Below are 19,391 nucleotides of genomic sequence, written 5' to 3'. Positions count from 1 at the left end.
AGGATACAAATATACAGGATAATGTTCCGTTATTAAGCGATATTGATAGTGATATGGAGATGGTACACGTTACTTGTAACCATAGGAATGATAGCGGTGATAAGCTATTTGAGGGTGAATCACCAAGATCTAGTCAGTACCTAGAAGTACCAGAACAGATAGACGCTACTAGGGCAAGTAGCAGTATCACAATGAATAGATTGACGACGACGCCTGTACGTTCGCGGAATTCCTTGGGAAGTTAGAAGAAAGGGACAGGTTACGGGAAGAAGAAACGAAAGAAAGGGACAGGTTGCGGGAAGAAGAAAAAAATGAAAAGGACAGGATCATGGAGAAACGAAATAACCAGCTACTTAAACAAATAACGGAACAAGTAGAAGAAAGAGACAAAGCATTAATAGAGCGCATGAATGAACAGTTCGAGAAAGAACAGTCGGAGATAAATGAAATGAAGAGGGCGTACACCGAATTGCCGAATATAGTCAGCAACATGGCACAAGATGTGCAAACGGCACATACCATTATAAAAGACGAGGTCGAACAACTTTTAAACCGTACGGAAACCCTTGAAATAGTGCAAAAGGAAACTATAGACCAACATTTAGTCGAACAAGCTAAAAAAGTAGAACAGGAATTCCAAGATTGGCTAACTGAGAAGGACAGTCAGATCTCGGAATAGAGAGTAAAGTAAAGGCTGCTATGCAGCAAGTATCCAACGACGTAGCTGTTTGTAAACAGAGAGCAACCGAAGCGCGTCAACTCGCAGGCGAAAAACTGAAGCGAGCTACAAATTTCCATTGCCACTGTAGCCCACCGTTTATAAGAGCACAAACGTTAGTGTTAACAAGCGCAGAAATATGCTAACGAGGTACATTATTCGCAAATTCTTACGATAACGCAATCAGCCCACATGGGTTATATCAGCCCATAATTAATTCTGATGGATTAGACGTAAATGTACAGAGTATGCCAATGCATAATCACATGGAGCAACGACGCTGCCCTGTGGGCGAATGAAATTATTGGTAACTGTCATAGCATTGCACAATTTGAAAAGGCATTCTTAGACCTATAGTGGTCAAAGGCAATACAAGAACGCCTTAGGACGGAAGTCTATAGCCCTCAGGTGTATAATTCAAAACAAGGTGCTCTGCGGAAAAAATTTGAAAAGTAAAATAAGACGAGATATTGGGATGAGCCCATATCTGCACGAGATGTGATACGTATTTTAAAACTTCGCTTACCAGGTCACATTCGTGATAAATTAATCTTCCAGTAGACGATCTGTAGAGATATTTATCGTTTTTAGACGAGATAGACCTGTCACAAGAGGAATGCCGGACGAATCGTGACCGAGAAAAACGGGAACTTCTCGACGAGGAAACATGAAAACCGGAATTCAAATCCCAACTTCGGGAACAACAACAACAGTAAAGGAGAACGACATAATGAACATATTAGGAGAAATGGAAATGGTCAGATGCCGTATAGCAAAAAAAGTAAGTGCGAATAACGATACCACCCAGGATATAACCACAACAATAACGGGAATCAGAATCAAACACGTAGGACGAATGAAGGGCAATGGCCTACTCAAAATAGCAGTCCGAGTAATCACAACTATCCGGTGCAGTGGATGCACAGTTCAAAGCACCCACCACCTACAGTGAACAGTAATAATTACCAAGATGACAACCGGAATGCCTGCCGGAGTGGCCGAGCGGTTCTAGGCGCTACAGTCTGGAACCGCGCGACCGTTGCGGTCGCAGGTTACAATCCTGCCTCGGGCATGGAAATGTGTGATGTCCTTAGGTTAGTTAGGTTTAAGTAGTTCTAAGTTCTAGGGGACTGATGACCTCAGCAGTTAAGTCCCATAGTGCTCAGAGCCATTTGAACCATTTGAACAACCGGAATACGATGGCAGACACAAATGTGATACCACTGCATTGGACGGATAGTAAAAGTGGTGCGAGGATCGTTGAAATGACAGGTGAAGGAAGCAATAGCATTTCGCGACTGTCAAACGAGAACCGACCGCAAAAGCGCCCCATTGTTGATCGACGGACGGAGCGGGGGCACATCTCAGGACAATTTCCAAAACAATATCTTCATGCTGAGAGACCAAGAAGGAAACACCATGCAACAGGTTTATTAACGAAACCGAATAAATGCGATAATAAGGAGATCGGAACAGTGCAAACCATATTAAAGCGCGAATAAATGACATCCCAATAGAAGTACATGTAGACACAGTAGCTACAACTAACGTACGGAGCTATGATCTTTTCAAAACTTTAAGTAATAACCGCAAAGTGCCTACTTACCAAATGCGAAACTGTTATGTTACTGGAGCCATGAGTGCACAGACACAGCACATTCAATACCAGGCGTGGGTGGAATTATGCCTTGAGAAATAAAAACCATAAAATTTGCTTTTCTAGTGGTAAAAGGATTACGTGTGGCCTGCATCCTGGGGTGTGACTTTCTTAGCGAGAGAAAGGCACAAATTGACCTCTCAAGCGGAAAGGTTAGCGAGTTGAATGGAAACAGAAGGTTTGTACTGGATTTAGTACGCACAGAAAAGATACAAGGTAAATATTGCCGAAGTATACAAGTTAAATGCGGGGGGCTGCAGATATTACAAATACACAGCGACTTAAAAGGACAAGAGGAATACTACTCAGACACGGTTCAAGATGAGACACTTAGCTGGACAAAAATCATTGACAGCAAAGTGCAAGAATCAGATTATCTAAAAATATCTCAGCGTCAACATCTCACTGAGCTGTTAACCGAGTACCGAGAAGTATTCTCAGAAAAACCGGAAATTATGAGAAGCTATGTGTACAACATAGAGGTGGCCCCCCACGAAACTTACCGTCATGCGCCATACTCTGTCCCGTGGACCAAGAAAGAAGCCGTAAATAAAGAAATCCAGAAGATGTTGCAATGGGGAATAATCGAACCGTCCCCGTCACCCTACAGCACTCCACTCATAGTCGTAGCTAAACCGATTTGTAAGAGCATATGCACACAAACAGCATACAAAATGGATGGAACTGGTGCCGTTATTTGAGACATTAACAGTTCGCCTCATCCTTCAACAGGCTTCACGCCCCACGAATCATTATTCCGCACTTCGGAACCCAATGAATGGATTACAACGCTGCCAAAACTACCACGTCCAGATAAAACTCAGGAAGAGAAAATAAAGGAAGCAGCAAGTAACATGAAAAAGTGTGCTCACCAGAGAAAATTACGGTACGACAAGGATATACAGAAAATAATCGAATATAAAGTAGACGAATTAGTCTTAGTAAGGAGCCACCCAAAATCTTCGCTCATTGGTAAAAAAATAAAAAGTGGCAAATGTTATATACAGGCCCATACAAGATTGTGCAGATACCGCACAATTGCAGCTACCTTGTAGCAGATGTAAAAAACAGGAAAAATAAAAGGATTATGTCCCTACAAAGATCTAAAGAGATTTATTAAATGAAACATTGTATTGTAGCATAAGGAATTTCATGTGTCACATGACTAGTATATAAGTTAATATGAGATTTTATAAGGTATTTTATTGTAGTTAAGAGTGTTTAACATTTTTGTGGTGATTAAATAATGTGTTTATTCATTTTGAAGTGAATACTTAAAAGTCTTGGAGATTTGAAAAAGTCAGTAATAAGATAATGTTAAAAAGATAAGAGACCTTAAGTCCACTAGTAAATTTTTCATTTAATCATGGTCTTTGATTACCTTAGTTATTCCATTTGAGAATAGATCTAGTATGTGTAAGATTTTGAAGGATTTATTGTAGGTATTTAATTGATTATTATTCTGAGTATTTCAATGTATTCAGTGAGTATACATGAAAATACAAGGATATGTGTTTTGTCTTCTTATAAACAAACACCATGTGGCATCTATGATGCTGTACCTTGAAATAGAAAGTAAAGTTCAATTATCAGATCATACCATTTACGTGCGTGACATTGCTCAAATTTGGGCTTTCGATCTACATTTTAGCTTCAGTACAGGACTCGCATTTTCGCTACTTGTTTATGGAGCACGAACATGCGTAGCGGTTCCGAACAAAGTATACATGAGTACTGCGAAAGAATTCATTGGCTATAAATATGAGAATATTGCAAAGTCAGGGTGGAGTCAGTTGCAAGTCAAATGTATCCAATGTTTGGAAGAGCCTTGATATGAGGTGCGTAATACACATTAACTTCATTGTTTTATGTTTATATATGTGCACGGACAATTGTGTTGCTACGTGAACTGTTACCCTAAAATCATTTAATACACTGTTATGAAAGTCATACCACAAGCTAAACTGACAAGAACTGTGAAAAGTGTGTTAGTATTAGCAAGTGATGTGTGAACTTTGTAAACTGTATTCGTGAAAAATTTGGATGTGCACCCGCATGTGTCGTGCAGCATTAGCCGTACGATGTACGAACAATGGCAAAACGTTTGTATAAGCAATGGGGTGAAACACAAAACCTGTATTAAGTGTGTGTTCGAACGTGTAAACGCGATATTTTTGGTTTGGACGCTACTTTCGGCGCGCCAACGATCAGACGCTAGAACAGCGTAGTGAGTGGGACGTTCAAATAACAACACCTATGGTGGGACTGCATCGCCTAAATAAAATATAAAGCATTGGTATTTGCTGTGAACTGATTTAATCAGGTATGTGATTGCTTAATCAGACCTTCAATCTACTGCAACTTTCAGCACCACGTTTCATGCACATAGGAACAAAATGACAAGTGACGGAACCTGTGCCTCGACGAAGCAATTTTACATACTAGTCCGTTCCTACCCACAGCTTTAACGTCTGCTAGCAAACAGACAACTATAACCTATCTACATTTGTTGCATGAGCTGTTAGAGACTACATTCTGTGCCACGCTGAAAACGTGAGTGGACGCTGCGTGTCTCCACAACAAAGCAGGAAGACGTTGGTTTCCAGCCGACGCTCCACCTCTACGTCGAGACGTCGCGACGGCGCGAGACGAAGCCACCGACACAGCAGCGCAACGAAGAATTCGTCGTCAACAAGATAATTTAATATCTTAATATCGTGCCCGGGTCAGGAACTAACACAACACATAAAGGAGATGAAAACTATTATGTGATATCTATGTGTTTTTTCTTTCTTTTTCAGTGAAATATTATTTGTCTTTTATCTATGTCCATGTCACAATTTCGTGGGTATAATCAATTTGCACCAATTAATGTATATGGTATAATTTTTTGGCTCCGCCGAGGTTTTTTGGGACTTCCCTGCCGCCCGCGTCCGAGTGGAGGAGCGTAATATCAATTTTAGTTCCCAGCTGTTAGAAACAAACGATACCAACATATTTGAACTAAATACGTAGACTGTAAATCAAATGAAGAGGCATCTTGGGGTTGAAGTTCTTTCTTTCCGTGTTTGCTTTAACAATACGTATATTTTTGGATAGTGTCCGCCTTTAGCAAAACACAATTTTGTGCATCTGAAGATGCTGCAGCTGCAGTGAAACATGTTTAGGTTAAAAAACAAAAAACAAAATTGTGTTTTGCTAAAGGCAGACCCTGTCCAAAAACATACAAATGAATACGAGCTCTAATCGAACAATCTCGAAGTGACACTTGTGGTCTGCAAGGCTCAAACATTTGAAAAGTATGTTCCTCGTAGCCCAGGGGGCAGTGTAGTGTCCCTTAGGCAATTTTTACGGACAGTGCGGGTGCAATGCATATAAAAAATGTAAATAAAATAAAACAAACAAGACTTAAAAGGCATTTGTAAAGAACTGTACAATTAATATTTACAAAAAACTGTAACGTAAATACTCTGATGAGAAAAAGGCCTTATCGCTTATAATTGATATCGCGGTAAAAAAATATATTGAAATAAAAAATATTGATATCTTTGTGTAACTATGTATAAGATGGACAAAACAAATCGTTCTTCTTCTGCTTCTTTTGTTATATGGAGACTGTGTAGCGCTTAACGCTTGCAGATGTTATTATTGTTTTTTCTTCTAGACGATGTTAAGGTGTGTATGTAAATTATTGCTTAAATACATGTATAAAAATAGCTCATGTTATTATTTCAAGATGTTGCAAGCACCTCATCTTAATGTTTCACTTTAAGAGAGAGATTAATTAGTATTTTTCAGCTACTACGGCGCCCAAAAAACGTTATCGCTGACTGGCAACAATTGGCCACCATTAGGCGGCAGATTTAAATATTACGTTATTTTGCAATTTTAATTCATAGCAGAGGCTACGAAATCATTTCAAATCCTTATTTAATTTGAGTTTGAGTATTTCACTAATTCAGATTTGCGAGAGGTCAGATATTTTCAGGCATGCCATTTGGGGCAGATATGTGAATTGTGGCCTGGACTTTAAAACGTGAAATTGTAAATTGTAGGGAGCCTAGCACTCATCTAAAATAAAATGAAACATTTATTTGGCCTCCTACAAAGTATTCAGCTTATAATGTTCTAACCTACGCAATGAAAATAATTAATGTTAAATTCTCATCGTACGTAGTTTAAAGTAAGGAAACGTCATAGTGTCCTTATTTACAGACAGATCTCATTGTGAGAGACAAAACGTGCAATAATATTCTAATATAGATATGACAGTTTATTTAATAAATTACATTGAGTATTTCGCCACTACTCTGTGTCATTGGAGTTAAAAAATGACACAAAAGTAAGTGCATGACATGATCTGGTGATGCATTCTATTATCCATCCTGCAGTACAGTCGGACATCAGACATACTGTAACGCAGTCGAGGTTGACTGGTTGTCGCACTTGCAGGCGTCAACCACAAGTGACTAATAACATAGGTTGTAATCTACCACTAATACGAGGGGCGTTTGAAAAGTCCGTGCAAAGTCCAAGAGATGGCACCACCGACGCGTATCGAGGTCATGTTTAGTCAGTAGCATCTTTGGAAAGAACGCACACCAAGTTTCAGTCATACGGGTCTATTTCTTCGTGTCTGGCATTCGTGTGAATCAAGGATGTCGAGTGATTGTCAAAAAATGGACGAAAAAGAATTTCGTGTGGTGATTAAACATTACTTTATGAAAAGCAAAACGCCTCAGGAGACTGAAGAGAAACTTGATAAAATATTACGGTGACTGTCCACCCTCGATTTAGAACAGTTTATAAGTGGTTTCAAAATTTTAAGAGTAGCCATATGGGCACAAGTGATGCTGAACGTTCTGGACGCCCTGTGGAGGTTATGACTCCAGAAATCATTGATGGTGATGGGTGACGGAAGAGTTAAGGTGCGTGAGGTTGCTAGTGCTGTGGGTATCTCGAATGCACGGGTACGTAATATTTTGCATAAACATAGGACATGAGAAAGCTATCCGCAAGATGGGTTCCGCGATTGCTCACGCTTGACCAAAAACGGAATAGTGTGAAGTGTTGCAAGGATGGTTTGCAGCTGTTCAGGAAGAATCCACAGGACTTTAAGCGTCGTTTCGTCACTGTGAATGAAACAGGGATGCATTACTATGCTCCTGAGACCAAACAACAATCTAAACAATGGGTTACCAAGGGAGAATCTGCACCAAAAAAGGTGAAGACCATTCCTTGGGCTGGAAAGGTTATGGCGACTGTCTTTTGGGATTCGCAAGGGATAATCCTCATTGACTAACTGGAAAAGGGTAAAACTATTACAGGTGCATATTATTCATATCTATTGGTCCGTTTGAAAACCGAGATGCAAGAAAAAGGCCCGCGATTGGACCGCAAAAAACCCTTTTCCATCACGACAATGCACCAGCACAGACCTCAGCAATTGTGGTCGCAAAATTAATGGAAATAGGATTCTAACTCGTTTTGTTCCCCAATTTGAAGAAATGGCTAGTGGGACAATAATTTTTTTCAAATGAGGAGGTGATTGCAGCAACTAATAGCTATTTTGCAGACTTGGACAATTCCTATTATTCAGATGGGATCAACAAATTATAGCAGCGTTGGACGAAGTGTATAAGTCTAAAAGGAGACTATGTCGAAAAATAAAAAAGGTTTACCCCAAACACATAAATAATTTTTATTTTTGCGCGGTCTTTTCAAACACCCGTCGTAAATACACTGTCCATTGATATGATGGTGACCACCTCTCAAACGCCGGAATAACCACCTTTCCCAGCATTGACCGCTGTGAGACGTGGAGGAAGAGAGGCAATGAAATTCTGGAAAAGTACCGTCAGGGATGTGGAGCCATGCCGACTCCAGTTCCGTGACCAGTTACGCTACATGTCTCAGTTGAGGATCCATGGCGGCAAGAGTCTGATCATCAAGGAGGTCCCACAAGTTCTTGACTGGGTTTAATTCGGGAGGTACGGTGGAAAGCGAAGTACCGTAAAGCTCATCCTACTGCTCTTCTGTGAGCTGTGACACATTGCATTGTCCTGCTGGTAGATGGCATCGTACTGAAAGAAAACAAACGGCATGTAGTGGTATACATCCAGTTGCGGTACTCCTGTCCAAATTCGAGGCTTCGTCGCCGATGAACAACAGCCAGCATGGAAGTACGAAACAGGCGCCTGCTGTGGAGGCCCATAAGCAACAGCGTTGGCTGAATAGCCACTGTTGGTAGCCCTGTGGTTCATTTGGGCATTCAGTCGTTCAGCATTTGCACATCTAGTCGCCCGTTCACATCTCTGTAGCTGTCGCTCACCCCTGCCATTTATGTCCTGTGGTGCACCGCAGTTGCCCCAGCGCCTGTTGTAGATAGTGCCATTTTGTGCTGCACGATATACACTATGTGATCAAAAGTATCCGGACACTCCCCAAAAACATACGTTTTTCATATTACGTGCATTGTGCTGCCACCTACTGCCAGATACTCCGTATCAGCGACCTCAGAACTCATTAGGCATCGTGAGAGAGCAGAATGAGGCACTCCACAGAACTCACGTACTTCAAACGCGGTCAGGTGATTGGGTGTCACTTGTGTCATACGTCTGTACACGAGATTTCCACACTCCTAAACATTCCTAGGGCCACTGTTGCTGATGTGATAGTGAAGTGGAAATGTGAAGGGACACATACAGCGTACAGGCTGACCTCGTTTGTGGACTGACAGAGAACGCTGACAGCTGAAGAGGGTCGTAATGTGTAAGAGGCAGACATCTATCCAGACCATCACACAGGAATTCCAGACTGCATCAGGATCCACTGCAAGTACTATGAAAGTTAGGTGGGAATTGAAGGAAAGTTGGATTTCATGGTCGAGCGGCTGCTCATGAGCCATACATGACGTCGGTAAATGCCAAACGACCCCTCGCTTGGTGTAAGGAGCGTAAACATTGGACGACTGAACAGTTGAAAAAGGTTGTGTGGAGTGACGAATCATGATACACAATTTGACGATCGATGGCGAATGCCCGGTGAACGTCATCTGCCAGCGTGTGTAGTGCCGACAGTAAAATTCGGAGGCGGTGGTGTTATAGTGTGGTCGTGTTTTTCATGGAAGGGGCTTGCACCCCTTGTGGTTTTGCATGGCACTATCACAGCACACGCCATCCGCCCCTGTTAGCTGGGTGGTTAGCGCGGCGGAATGCCACACCAAGGGGCCTAGGTTCGATTTCCGGCTGGGCAGGAGATTTTCTCCGCTCAGGGACTGAGTGTTGTGTTTTCCTCATCATCATTTCATCCCCATCTCCGACGCGCAAGAAGCCCGATGTGGCGTCGAATGCAATAAGTACTTGCCCTCGGCGGCCGAACTTCCCCGAATGGGGGACTCCCGGCCCACAGTGCCGTACGCTGATTTCCATTTCCACAGCACAGGCCTACATTGATGTTTTAAGCACCTTCTTGCTTCCCACGGTCGAAGAGCAATTCGGTGATGGCGACTGCATCTAACACGATCGAGCACCTGTTCATAATGCACGGCTTGTGGCGGAGTGGTTACACGACAATAACACCCCTGTAATGCACCGGCCTGAATCCTACAGAACACCTTTCGGTTGTTTTGGAAAGCCGACTTCGTGCAAGGCCTCACCGACCGACATCGATACTTCTCCTCAGTGCACACCGTGAAGAATGGGCTGCCATTCCTCAAGCACATGATTCAACGTGTGCCTGCGAGAGTGGAAAGTGTCACCAAGGGTAAGGGTGGGCCAACACCATATTGAATTCCATCATTACCGATGGAGAGCACCACGAACTTTTAAGTCATTTGAGCCAGGTGTCCGGATACTTTTGATCACATAGTATACCTTAACCACGGTGGCAAATAAACGGTTTACAAACTAAGTCGTTTCGGAAGTGCTTCCACCCTTGGCTTGTAAGCTAATGATCATGTCATTTTGGACGTCAGATAAAGCGCTCCGTTTTGTCCGTTTTTGTCTGACAACAACGATTGCACTGTTTTCCGCGTCCGCCGACATGCTTTATATACCCTCCACTGCTAGTGCTGCCACGTGCCGTCCGTGAGTGGTTATTTCACGCTGATGTCGAAAATAAGCGGTGGTTGCATTAATGTGTCCAGGGCGTTAATAACACTGGCTGGCGTTCACCCGCACTGGTAAATCAACAACATTTTTGTCAGCTGACCCGCAGAAGTTTCCGCGCAAACTCGAAGCTTCAGAATCGCCAAATAGAGCCCATGCATCGGCAGCGACTGTGCTACAATCACGTGACTATTTCTCTACACTGGTCCCATGTCCGCCTGGGAAAAGAACAAGTACCATTTTCGCACTAAATTTTAAAATAGCCACTTCGCACCTAGTGAGCCAGTTCCAGTTGCAGGGCAGTCCCGTATACTCTCTACTCCAGTGAGTTGAGCAAGCAGCCAAGTCGTCTACAAGTGTGAAGCTGCCCCTCTTTCCACTGACCTCTGCCTCGCTGGACTGGTGCTAATAAATAGTAAACATTCAAGTCGACTTAATCTTCTTCCTAGATGAGGAACTTTCTAGTTGACTTTTCTATCAGTGATTAATTAACATACACATTTGACTGAACAAGTGAACTTTGGTTTCTTCCCTTCCACTCTAATTGAGAGAATTAATCCATTAAGTGACTCAGTTTTACTTGTGTGAACCTGTGTTTTAATTAACTGCTGTATAGTGATTTGCTGTACTCACAGTGACTTAGTATTTTTCTGTATTTGACTGTGTGGAAACATGAATTAACAATTGATGTTCCACTTCGGTCACAACATATCCAATAATGACTACCTACAACCTGCAGAGAAATCGGACAGCACAACATGATCAGAAAAACAAAACCGTGACTCTAAAAAGACTTTCAAATTTAACCAATTAAACGAATTTTGTAAACAAACCGCTCTTGGCAAAAACCATTAATATTGCCGATATGATACTTTCAATGTCATCCGTTTGCGATCACTTAGCAAACTTCGAAAGCAGAGGGCACTGTTGGAGGCTTCCCTTATTAGCTCGATGTCTAAAGGTCTGCGGAAAACAGTGTCGGGAACAATGAGTAATTCCCCGAGTATTTAGAGATTTATACTAACATCTCCAAATCCCCAGATAATGGCAGAGTGGGTTGCACCTTCTTGCTTCCAAGTACAGATCGCAAGGAACTGATTTAGCTCCCAAGCGAAACTTCTAGTGTTTCTGCAAACCCATAGGTACACTCGTAGTTTTAAATCACTTGCAGAACCTCAAAGTAAGAAACATTTTGATTTTAACGGATCCGTTATAATCAAAATACAGACAGCAGCCACTCTGATGAAAACTAATCCACTGATAATGCGCATCATGAAAGCTACGAAGAAAAACCAAAATCTTCAAATGAAGGTAAAATTTATGTGTAGCAGAGAACAAGCTAACATTAAATATAATGAAATGATCGACAGAGAAAACTGCCGCTCAAACCGGCACTTTTAAAAACATTTTATTAGAGTCATTAGTCCGGATAATGCATTATTTAGAAGAACAAGGCGACAATCATTGACACGCATTAAATGGAAATGATATGGTCAATTGCAAACAAACATTTCCTCGAAGTCCTGGTTTCACACAATTAAGGCGAACAAAAATTTTGTAAGTCCTATGACTCGCATGAGATTTAGTCTTGGATAATTCACGAGCCATTTGCACCGAATCCACGTTCGAGAGAATCCTGACTGTGAATGTGATGGAGTAACAGTAGGAGATATCAATCATATAGCTTTTGAAAGTAAACTCTGTGCAAACCAGGGAATAGATTTCATACAACAGTTAATCACATTTTATCAACCATTTATGAACTAACAGAGCAACTCACCTTCATCAAAATTTTAAAACTAATTACGAAATTTTGTAACCTTATCCTTTAAAATTCCAAAAGACTGAGTTATTTTAATATTATTTTAAAATTTTGAAATAAAACAATGTAGGAGTTATGCGCATGCCTTAATGAAAAACACACTTATTTCTTCATTTCACATAACATTTCGGCCGAAATGGTAACACTGAGAATCGGTTTTAATGTCACAGAGAATAAAGATTTACAATAACTGTGTAAAGGGAGAGGCAGCTAAGAAAGACTATCGAAAATATATGCAAAACGAAATGATGAACCTTTCGCATTTCTAACTTTTATGTTTTCGTTTTCTTTACAGGCAAAGAGAAAAGGCGAAGCGGTAGCCCAGCGTAGGGCCTGTGCCTACCGTCATGTATTTTTGATTTTAAAAAGTTAAAAAGACGTGTGATGTTTTTCCTGTCCCTCAGTAGGAGGAAGGATTTGCTCTGTGCTAGTGAACAGAGGTAGCCATTTTTGGCGATGAGAGTAAGTGAAGAGTATGTATTTTCTATGTGCATCGAACAGAAGAATATAGTATTATTCTGTCAACTGAAAGATTGTATGAGTTATTTCAAGTAGTACTGTAATAAGAAGAACTGAAGCCCACCTGTGTACTTCGGAAAATTCACGAAGATCCGATTGACGCAACAACGACACTCAAGATTTTTTAGGTGGATACAGCGATCGGACGTTGTATTATTAATTGGTAAGCATAAACCTAGAACAAGAGGAGGGCTATTTCGCTTATGATGTAACTAATATGAAAGGACTCTTTACCCTTTTGCAGACATAGGCCAGCTTATTGTGCTTGTCCGAGTGCCGAAAAAATAATCTCATTAATTCAAATATATCTAAATAGCCGCACACTTTATTTTTTATCATTATATATTTTTATTATATTACAACGAGCAAATTAGTGGTGTGATTTTCTCTTTTTCTGACATACCCAAGAAATTGTTTTACCTTTACAGCCGAGGAATAAAAGAGACCAACTCTTTTTAATGGAAATACGTATTTTTCTGTGGCATTGGAGAGAGCGTTCGAAGGTGACTTGAAAGTCACATGTGTGGAACTTGGTGAAATAGTGACAAGATAAAATCGCCTTAGACCAATGTCCCACCGTCAACCTAATAGATCCTACAGATGTCTGCCTAGTGTACCAAATGCAAGTAAAAACGCAGCATAGGTTCGGTTTGTGTGTTTACCTGAATCCCTGAACCCACCAGACAGTACCCTGCTATTGTAGTGATCACTCAGTTAGCTCGTGAATCTATCGGAGACTTTCAGAATGTATCTCCTTCTTAGATCTGCAACAGTCTGGTTGGCCAGCAACAGCAGGTCGCCACGCATTTTTGTCTTCAGCCTTGCCATTGAGAGCGGTATAGTTGATACAACTAGTGTCCCCCATGATCCGGTTGATGTACTCTAGTCTTGAGCTGCCTCTTGTGTTTTTCCCCTTCTACTGTCCCTTCAATGACACCTTTAATGATACCATCATGTCCCAGCAGATGGCCGACCCATGAGTCTCTTCTGTGTTGGGTAAGCGTCAAGTGACATCGCTTCTCTCCCATCACTCTTTAGAGCACCTTTTCGTTTGATAGCTTGTCTGCCCAGAGAGTCTTGAGCACTACGGTAACACCATAATTTTTAAGGCTATTATTTTGTATTTTTCGGCTTCTCTGAGGGTCCGTATTCAATTTCATGCAACAGTACAGTCCAAATGAACGTCTTTACGAGATGCTTCCTGATTTGTTTGTCTATGCAAATGGATAAGAAAATGTTTCTTCTCTTGTTGAAAGGAGCTTTTGCCTGGTGAATTCAGCTAGTAATATCCTTTCTTGTTCTTCCGTCTGGTGTAATTTTACTCCTTAGGAAGGCAGAGAACTCGAAGGGCTTCAGTTGCTTATTGTTAAGTAAGCATTGGGCAACGGAGGTCTGTCTACTTTCCACTAAGATTTTTATATTATTCTTATTCATTTTCATTTTATAAGTTGAGCCGAGAGTGGTTTCCATCAGGTACAGGATCGCTTCTAATTGTTCCACATCTTCACTTTATACGGCGACATCACCAGCAAATATCAACAATTCTATTTTCTTACCATGAATTTTAATTCTCTTATAGTTGCGAATTTCTGCCTTAACTTCATCTATTGGCCTCTCATTGCATACATTGAATAAGAGAGCAGAGAGTGAGTTTCTAATGTGTTTGAATTTCTAAGGGACTAAACTGCTGAGGTCATCGCTCCGTAGACTTACACACTACGGGCAGTAACTTAAACTAACTTATGCTAAGAATAGCACACACACCCATGCCCAAGGGAGGACTCGAACCTCCGACGGGAATGGGAGGCAATGAGCAACCCTGCTGTACACCCTGCTTAATAGTAGGTGCTTCTTGATTTTCTTCACCTCTTATCACAGCCATCTCTTCTCTGTACAGTCTCTGCACTGCTCTTCTGTCGTTATACTTTATGTCACTCTCTCCCGGTATCTCATAAAGCTGTCGCCGTCTAGCCCGTCAAATGCTTTTCCTAAGTCGATAAAGACAATATATGTGTCTTGAGACTTCCTTAGGCTTTTTTCAAAAATTAACCGTAAACCGAGCATTGTATCTTGTGAGTTTACTCCTCTTCGAAGGCCAAATTGGTCGGCTGTGATCATTACACCCACCCTGCCTTCGATTCCACTTAGGACGATAGAGGTCAATATCCTGGAGCTGTGCACCATCAACTGGGGCCCACACATTGTCCATGTCTGTTTGCAATGGCACTGTAACACATTTTTTAAAGTCTGTTGGTAGCTAGTTTCGTATATAGCTTGTATGAGATAGACCAGTTCTGCTTGTAACTGTTCCCCAATAGCCTTGATGAGTTCTGTAGGTATATCAACAGCTCTAGTGGCTCTTTCAGTCGAAAAACTGAGTAAGTTTTTCGTCTATACAGAATGTCGCAAAATTTTCAGGACAGCAGTGCAGTTAGCAGCTGAAAACTGTCCTGATCTTGCCAGGCCCTTACGATCTGTGTTGGCAAACGTTATTTAAAAATTTAAGAAACTGGAAGCGTGAAGAATAAAAGCGCCCGTGAAAATGAGCAGCAGTTGATAAGAGAGGCATGCTCGCCAATTATCGTATCGCACAGAAATTAATTCCGCTCCCGCAATCTCGTGGAAAAAACTACGCGATTATCCACTCCACGCTTGCTTTACTATGCTTCACAGTATGTAGTGTTTATAAATCTTTCAGGGTATAAGATCGTGGTCCACGAAACTCTTCTGTTCCTAATGTTTCGTCCAGAACTGCGTTGGACATTTTCAGAGGCATTGCTCTTCCGTTGAGTCTTGTTGACTGACGGGTCGGACGTCTGACAGCGACATTTAAACTGCAGAAAAAGGGGTGTGGCCGGAGTTACACGTAATAAGCAGAGATGATCCTTGTTAAAGATAAAACTTAACTGTCCATAGTCGACTTGTCAAAGATAAAAAACTGTTTAGCAGTTGCACAGAGCTAGTGTCCATATGTCGCTATGCTTCATGGGCTTTCCTATTAAAATTATTCATACATTTGTATATTTCAACAGCCTTACTACATAGCCGTGAATAATAGTTCGTCGTCGAAGATAAAATTTTTATTTTAAAAAACTTCAGTTTGTGACTTCCTGGCTGAAGAGCATGCTTTGCTACAGCCGATTTGTCTATTTTCCCTAGTCGGCAAAGACTTTTGTGTTCCCTCAGCGGTGTATTCACGTTTATCTTGGTTGTTCCAATATAAACTTTACCACACGTACACGGAGTTTTATATACGTCACATGCTGATACAGCAGGGTGATTATCCTTCCCAGATTGGAGTGCTTGACCTATTTTCTTTGATGGTCTTAAAGCCGGTCTTATGCCACGTTTCTGTAAAAAGTAACAGATTAAATCGAAAATTCTGTAAAAAGTAACAGATCAGATCGGAAAGATTTGAAAAGGAACATGACATTCCCACAGAAACTTAATCATATTCCCTTACCCGACCGTGAAATCCGTTCTAATATATACCAGTCCTACCAGATTTAGGAGTTCCCCACCACCGTCCCCTTGTCAGGGCTCCCTTCCCTTGCAATCCTCTCCACCCCTTCCTAAGTCTTGGTTCGGAACCGCGTACCTCTTCGCTCTTCCCCCATCTCTTTTCCAATGTCTACCTACACAAATCCCCTCGTATTTGCACTACCTTTAAATGCTTCGTTCCCATAATGCCCGTGTGCCTGTCAGTCTTCATCCGCTCACCTCTTCACTCAGTGATATATTTGATTTCATCAGACAAGACATCGGTATTTCCACTCCACCTTACGCAACTGTCAGTCTGTTTTTTGTATATCCAAGTGTGGCACTTATTTGCCATTCATCTGTGCTTATATTTTAAATAAGCACCAAATTAACTTTCTATATTTTAACTTAAGCAACTGACGAGCTGTCCTTTTATTGCACAAAACTTTTATTTTTGTCAACCGCCTTGTTCAGCGTTTATATTATGTTTTGAAAATTTCCCTCTCATGTGGCTGAGGAGCATGATAGCCTAACCCGTGCCTATATGTGCAGGGGGAGGATGAAATAACAATAAAGAAAAAAAAATCACTACACCCTGCGGCAGTGAAAATAGGTACTGGTAGCTGAATTACAAATTTGGGCATAAGAGTCTTCAGTACGTGATGTATCGATGATCTCACGAATTTCTGAGCGTCCAGCAGCAAGACATTTTGTCAACGTCACTTACTTGTGCCATGTACTGTATAACAAGCAACTGTAGGCGTATGAAAGTGGCATAGGTCCTTGAATGATAAACTAAATTATTTAAAACTTGGTATCACTTCTACAAAAATTGTGGAAAAATGAAGACGTGCATCAACAGGCACTTTTCCCTTTAATGGAATATGTTGGATAACGCGTGATACGCGTGTAAACATGTTTATAGGGCAAAGTGAAGCGAAGTTTTTTCTTTCGGAATCATGAATTTAAAATTTTCGCCCGAACAGGGACTTGAACCCTGGACCCTTAGGTTAAAAGCCTAATGCTCTACCGACTGAGCTATCCGGGCTCTGTAGCGAGCGTCCCCAGAAACACGTTATCCTATGTGAACTTGTGACTCACCGCGGACGGTGTGACGTAAAACGCGTTGTTCGGCCGCCTGTTGGACGTTATGAGGATGCGGGCGTTGACGAGGAAGTTAGCTAGCAGGCGGCTCCAGTGCTCGGCGGAATGCAGAGCGGCAGCTACTACGTGCTATTGCGTAAGCGTAAAATTGGTTTCTGCACTACATATAAAGCACAGGTGGAAAGGAATAAGTGACGAGGCGACGTTATTCAAGTGTCCGTATTTATCACGTAAGTGGAGAAGACCACCTGGTAGCGAAGAAGCGATGACGGTTTAGAGCTATATGCTATATTTCTTTCGACAGAAGTTAGAGAAGGAGAGAAACGACTGCATAAAAGGAAGACTTCATTTTATTTTTCTCTTGCCTAGCTGATGACACAGGCTACATGTTGCACTTAGAAACGTATAAATAAAACTCTTGATGTATTACTTCATGTTTAAAATGAAACAGCACGTTTCAGCCCAACGATGTTTTAATGAGAAGAATGTGCATAAACGTGTAGAAATACAGAAGGAAATTATACACAAGTTGAGGTAACTGAGAGGGCACCGCCAAAACATCCAAAACGAGTAAATTTATCGAGGTACTGTTTTATAGTGGAAAACAAAGCGAATTTTCTGACGTACGAAAGTAATTTTTAACATTTATAGCTGTCAAATTATCAGAACGAATTTTTTGTGTACCTAACCATCTAGTTTTTCTGGGGCAGTGGGAAGAATACTCGAAGAAGACTTCTAAATAATATTTGTGTAACAAGATTATTGTGCCGCAAACCACCGTCCCGTTCTCAGAAGACGCCCCACAAAAGTCTGTCTTACTGTATCACATGGACACAAACAACTCTGCTATGGTTCGTGTATTTATTATCAAATATGACGAAGTATATATTACCGGTAACTAATACCACTACACCTCCCCACTCACCGAAACTTTAATCGCTTTGCCTTACCCGAGCATGAAATCAGTCGTGATAAAATATACGCTTGTTTTTTCCAAACTTTACTGACTCAAACCCCCAAAAAATACGCCCACTTCATTTTGCTTCACAGGCTCCTGTTACTTCGACGCATTTTTCCCATTGAACTGGCATCTTTTTGATGCCATTCTCAAAGAAAGAAGAGGGACGTGTCTGCAGCCACATGCGCACGAAATCCTCTACCGCTGGTAGAGGTGTCCTCCAACTTCTTCCAACCATCCAAACATGCGGTAGTCGCAGGATGAAGTTCCAGAGTTGCCCAATGAATTTCTTCCAGTTTTTCCTTCGTTAAAGCAGCACAATGAGGCCTCGCATTATCGTGCGGGACAGGAGAATCACGTTTCGGATAGGTTGCCATTGTCGTTTGTTGCAGTATGTGGGTTTTGTCTGAACCAAAATCCGGCCACTGGACTCACATTCGAGAGGACGACGGTTCAATCCCGCGTCCGACCATCCTGATTTAGGTTCTCCCTGATTTCCCTAAATCGCTCCAGGCAAATGCCGGGGTGGTTCCTTTCCAAGGGCACTGCCGACTTCCTTCCCCGTCCTTTCCTAATCCGATGAGACCGATGACCTAGCTGTCTGGTCTCCTTCCCCAAACAAACCAACCAACCAACCAAAATCCGGCAGCAGTGCCGTAGCAACAAGGGCGAGGGAGGAACGGGGGGATGGGGGGATGGGGAGGGGGGGGGGCAAGGGGATCTATCGTGTTCCGGGCGCCACTTGTTGCCGAGGATCGCCAAAATAGTCTCTCAGGACAAACAAGATTTTCTGAAAAATATATTATTATTATAGTAAATTCTGTATACTGTGATACAAGTTTCTGGAAAGGGGCGACGCCAAAGGAGTGTAATATCATACCTCGATTGCCGAGGAGGAGCAGGCGCCCCTAATGTGTCATGATCCGGGCGCCAGTTATGTTTGCTACTCCACTGTTCGGCAGCACCAGATCTTGTGCAATAATGTCCTGTACGGCAAGAATGTTGCATGGCCTGATGCTTGTCCA

At 41.8% G+C, this 19,391-nt stretch overlaps 1 non-coding gene across 1 annotated transcript; it reads right to left on the bottom strand.

Moving 5' to 3' along the window:
* Window positions 1-17,279: 17,279 nt before the first annotated feature.
* Window positions 17,280-17,352, bottom strand: Trnak-uuu. Its single transcript has one exon. It is a non-coding gene; the product is annotated as a tRNA-Lys (tRNA).
* Window positions 17,353-19,391: the final 2,039 nt, after the last annotated feature.

Source organism: Schistocerca piceifrons, chromosome 8 (assembly GCF_021461385.2).
Source record: "Schistocerca piceifrons isolate TAMUIC-IGC-003096 chromosome 8, iqSchPice1.1, whole genome shotgun sequence".
Classification (NCBI taxonomy): Eukaryota; Metazoa; Arthropoda; class Insecta; order Orthoptera; family Acrididae; genus Schistocerca; species Schistocerca piceifrons.
The sequence above is the reverse complement of the archived record's forward strand: the minus strand, read 5'-3'. Positions and strand labels throughout refer to the sequence as shown.